We start from the raw sequence: 6,001 nt of genomic DNA on the forward strand, positions 1-6,001 counted from the left end.
ATTGGTACAAATGAATTCACATTGAATAAAGAAGAATATTATAGAAAATTCAAATACATTAATGAAGTAGTATCTATCCTTATGTGTTAATGTTGGAAAATAAAGATATATTGCGGTACTCCACAAAAACAGAGAGTAATCCTACTATTCTATTTAATGCTTTGGCTAATCTAGGTGACACACCATGATATCTTGTACAGTGTTGCCATATGATAATTAAAGTCTTGCTGATACTTAATTTTTAAATATTGTTGATATACATTTATGTAAGTGTCTTGTATGGACGAGTTTAAAAAACTATTCCTGTTAGAGAGTGAAGGCCAAGATTCAATAGGAATTCCAGCAATCGAATTAAAACAGCTTGGTTTAGATACTTTAGAATTTTATTGATAATGCAACAAAACAAACTGTCAATAAAAAATAAAAATGTTTATAATACAACGAAGCAAACTGTCAATAAATCGAAATATTTCAAAAATGTTTATAATACAACGAAACAAGCTGTCAATAAAAAAATAAAAATGTTTATAAAAGCAAGCTGTCAACAAATCGAAATATTTCAAAAATACTGATAGTACAACGAAACAAGCTGTCAACAAATCGAAATATTTCAAAAATATTGATAGTACAACGAAACAAGCTGTCAATAAAAAAATATCTAGAACGAGGCACTTTTGACCAATAAACATTTAGTTGGTCGATTATTTTCCCGCCATTCAACTGTTTTGCTCATTAACTATTACTACAAGGTGGTCTTTTTCTTTTCTACATATGTCATACATGTCGCTTGTAAACTGATTTGATAATTTTTTTTACTTACAGAAATTTTACTTGGATCGGGTGATAGTAAGTATAAAGAAGTTTATATTGCTTCTATACTGGTCAGCCCAACTGCGATCTCTTTGATACCAGATTCGACAGCCCTGAATACTTCTTTACATCTCTACTCTACAGAAATAAAGCAATCTTCCTTCGGCTCCTGCGTATGGAGTGTTCATATCACAACTCATACGTTTTGCCAGAGCTTGCCGAAACTACGCAGACTTTTTGTATCGCGCTAGAACTCTAACAAATAGGCTTCTGGAACAGGGTATGTTGCTACAAGATTGAAGTCATCACTACAGAAGTTTTATGGTCGTCATCATGAACTCGTGGATCGTTATGATGTGTCCATCAGCACCATGAAAACTGATTTATTCAACGGGTCATAGTTTTCCTTCCCTCGTTTATCTACCTCGGACTTGACTTTTTATGAGCACCTCGGCGGGTGTTTCTAGAAAAGCAGAGGACGCTTACCCTACCGGTGCACCTGGTCCATGCTCCCAGTTTTTAGTGGAGTCCGAGTTGCTTATTTACTTTTGTTACTTTGTATGTATGATTTTAGTTACTTTATGTTCTTTGTTGTGTATGTCTGTTTTCCATGTCTGGTCTTTGTCACTGGATTACATTCTTTTGATTATCTCTATAACCTTGGTTCACTTGATTATCTCTTAATGTATGGGATATTAGTTTTTCAATGGGTGTCACAAAAAACCGTACGTTAAGTCATAGTTTGTGCTTTCGATAAAAAGACAATCATAGTTTATGTAATACTTCTCTTGTATCTATAATTTCAGTTCTTTGTATTCAAGAGATATACAAAATTATTATTAATTTCAATTGACTGTATAGATATAATAAATACCATTCATATTGCAAATTTAGGTACGGTGTACAAGTGTTCAAAGGAGAAACCTCTCATCAGCAGCCTTAAAACCAAATACTTGTTAAGAAGTTAAAATATTAAAAAATAAATTGAATACGAATAATAAATCAAAATACTAAAAACATCGAAATGGGAGGTCAAATCCAGTCCAAAAAGTAATGCTAGAGTATATAATTGTAGCCCCACTCCAAAGGATTAAATATGAGTGTTTTAGGCGTTTCGAACATTGTGCTACAGTAAATGTTGGTAAAAAAATATATGGTATACATTTCATGGTAAGAAAAGTCTAATTACTGGTTATGTAGTGAATATCCTTGAGGCCCCGTGGTTCATCTGTAGTTGCATCGGTCCGGTTGTTTAAAAATACAAAAATACCAACAAATGGGTTATTGCGTAAATTGTATATTTATTTGAAGTTCACGAAACAGTTCATTCCATAGTATATTTTTGCTTTGTTTAATTGGTTAACAATATAGCATTTCAGTAATACCTTACCATAAATATTTTGTCACGCTATATATGTCTGTTACTATGTATTATGAAAAATAATTACCTATATGCAAATATCATAATGAAAAGAGTCGAAATTTAAAATATTCTATTTATTCTGGTTCGCAAGACACCCTTGAAACTCGTAGCTCACAGCAACGATTTGACTTGTGTTACAAAAGCACAATTTTTGACTAAAAATTAATCCGTACAATAATTATATAAACGATTGTGTTTTTTTTTCTTCAAATTAAATACTCGGGAAAAAGTTACACTGAAAATTTAACTTTTGCATTATGAGCATATTTTATGAAACAAAACTGTTACTCATAATTCCTGTTAAAAACACCTTTTGGTTCTGAGATTCTTGAGTATACCTGACTGTCACATGTTTGAATTTGAATATTTCCCTAAGTCACCATGTATTTATTAATTAGTATGTTTCTAAGCCAACTTTGTGGAAGTATATTTCTTTGGGAATAGACACCAATGTTTAAGAAAATCCGGTTGGTCCAATTGCATTTGCTTTCACGCGAGTGATATTTATATTTCAATTATTTCATGTTCTTTGTTGTATTAGTCAGCCTCATATCTTGACCTACACTTAGAGATCGATGATAAAGGAAAGCTATTGACCAAACTATACGATAAACGCGATGACTTCTCATTGCGTATTGTCAGATTTCCTTTTATCTTTGGCAACATCCCTTTAGCACCTGCGTATGGAGTTTTCATATCTCAACTCATACGTTATGCCAGAGCTTGCCGTAACTACGCAGACTTTTGTTTCGCATTAGACTTCTTATAATAAGGCATGTGGAATAGGGTTATGCTGCTACAAGATTGAGGTCATCACTACAAAGGTTTAATGGTCGTCGTCATGAACTCGTGGGTCGTTATGGCGTAACTGAAAACTGATTTGTTCAAAGTGTCGTAGTTTTCCTTTTCTCTTTGTGCACCCTAGTGTTGAATTTTATGAGCAACTCGGCGGATGTTTTTAGAAAACAAGAGGACGCTTACCCTATGAGTGTACCTGGTCCATGCTCCCAGTTTATAGTGGATCCCGAATTGTTCATTTATTTTTGTTAATTTGTATGTATTTTGTCTGTTATTTTATATCGTTTGTTATGTGTATCTGTTTTCCATGTCTGGTATTTGTCCTTGGATTACATTCTTTTGATTTCGACTGGAATCTCGGTTCCCTTGATTACTGTTCTTCGTCTGGTAGTAATTTTCGATTTACCCTGATTACCGTCTCGACAAACCAACCATGAACCGCTATTTTTTTCACTTCCTATTCATTTATGTTGGTTCAGAATACATGTGAAATTGGTGTTTTCGAAAACATTTCTCGCACATTTTTTTCCAAAAAAAAAGGAAAGAAAAGAAATCCACGGAAAATCTGTTCAAGGACAAACATGTACTTTCTGTCGCAAAGTAGTTGCAAGGAGCAATAATCAAAGTGCTCTTAGCAGAAGGGGTTTTTTGATCCATATGAAACTAGAAGCATACACAATCAATTTTAAAGATTATACAATCTAAAATGAAATTAAAATAATAAATTTGGATTTCCTATATATTTAAACGGAATGTTAATATTTATCACAGGATTCAGATAAATAGTCAAACAGTATCCAAAAATTAACTTGCACAAATATATTCAAAAACTGAACAGGATCAAGAATTTAATAAGTGTGTTAAGTGGTACATGATTATCACATTTAATGTTTCTTGACACATTCTGCAAACGCAAAACTTCGTAATGCAAAGTCTTTACATAACATGTTTCCTGGCGAAAAAAGAAGTCCCTCAATTCCACAATTGATTTGAGATTCTTAATCTTAAATTGATTTGCAGCAATGATAGAATATTGTTACTGAATATTGCCAGTAAGAATAATCAAAGGAACCAAGATTCTAGCGGAAATCAAAAGAATGTAATCCATGGACCAAGAACAGACATGGAAAGTAGCCACACACAACAAAGAACCTAAAATCTGCGTAGTTACGGCAAGCTCTGGCATAACGTAATTGTGATATGAAAACTACTTGTGCAGGTGCTGAAGGGATGTTGCCATAGATGAAAGGAAAGTTGACAATTCTGAATGAAAAGTCATTGCGTTTGTCATATAGTTTGTTCAATAGTTCTCCTTTACCACCAATCTTTAATTATAGGTGAAGAATTGAGCCTGACTTTACAGTGTCTGTAGTAACTTTTTATCTCAAGTTCTATGGGGTAAATGCGATATATAAAATACCCGAAACTATGATTGTTTAACGATAATAGTAAAGTATATAACAGAAACTGAGATCAAATAATCTAGCTAAACGATGTTTCTTCCATTGAATAAGATCAGCCATTAAAGCCTCATAGGAGTGTACGACAGGTCAACGAGAAGAGATGCACAATTTGTTCCAATTGTAATGCCGGAAATTTGTTAAAAAACTCGTCCACACACTGGACAAATATATTGTACATAAAAAAATCAGCATTTTGGAAACATTTTCTTTGGTATATTTGGAAGATGACTTGGAACGTTGTTTACAAAGTACTACATATTTGTATCTACTTGTACACTCTTTTTGGGAGTAAAAACAATGTATAATGTTTTTGGGTCGGGATTTTAACTGCGTATGGGTAATAGAAGTATAAAGAGTTGAAAAATCATAGGTTTTAATGATATTGTATTCTGATAATAATCTTGAAATGAAGGTTTCCAGATCTTTCAAACTTTCAAGGATCCACATAAAATTAATGCCACTACGGTAGTTACAAGCATCGTATAGGACTGGAGGCCCTCTTTGACAGCTGTGCATTTAGAAAGCTTTGAAAGAGGATTAGTGGTACATTTTGCAGATGCAGCTATGTAGCGTTGTTTGTATAAATCCTCGTGAAGTTTTGGAATCCAGTACATAGATCATCGACCAAAGGAAGATGGCACTGCTTTATGGTTTTCCACTATAAGATATTTACTGATTTTGAAGGAGATATTAATTGATATAAAAGGAATAATATGTTATTGACTATACTTTGCATAGTGTTCAGAAACACTAGGGAAGTATCCATATTGAACCATTGACATAAGGGTGTTTTTTATCTTAAAGGGTCAAAATCTCCATCAGATGTCAATCAGTAAACATGCATACAATAAAATGCTTCGCATATGCAGATGTTTAGAATTCGAACCCTAAACAGTTGGTGCAAGTATTGACACACAATCCAAGCTTAAAACATTATGTACAGATTTGAATTTCGATTTCGATTACACATTTAACACAGGATAAGAATTTTACCAGGATTAGTGTGTTTCCCTAATTCCTGCATTGTTCTAGTCACCACGACTTAAGTAAGTCACGGCTTTCCTTTGGGACATGGTACCTTGTACAATTTCAAAGTGATCCATTCCCTTTTACTCGAATTTATCATCCAGACATCGGGAAAATGCTTGTTTTTGACTTCCTTTTAGTAAATTCAAAATTAGTCTCAACCTTCAAGATAAACCCCAGTCTTCCTCGTTTGGCATAACAGCTAGAAGATCTATTTCAAAGAGATCAATCTACATTTACCAAAGTTTTTTTTTTTGGAAAAATGTTAATGTCGGTCCCTTTTTGACTTGTCATTCTCAAATGATTAAAGTCGTGAACCCCTAAAATAATCCAACTATGACCTTTGTGCTTTAGAAATTTGTGGAAAAACGTATGCTTATACTGGAGTAATATAGAGACATTAGATGAGAAGCTCGTTTTTTACCCCTTTTTGGCCCTTGTAACCAAAACCGATGAAGCCATAACATCAAAAACAATTACA

This window comes from Perna viridis, chromosome 11 (genome assembly GCF_037379345.1).
Source record: "Perna viridis isolate PV_CMFRI_1.1 ecotype Kerala chromosome 11, ASM3737934v1, whole genome shotgun sequence".
NCBI classification, from domain to species: Eukaryota; Metazoa; Mollusca; class Bivalvia; order Mytilida; family Mytilidae; genus Perna; species Perna viridis.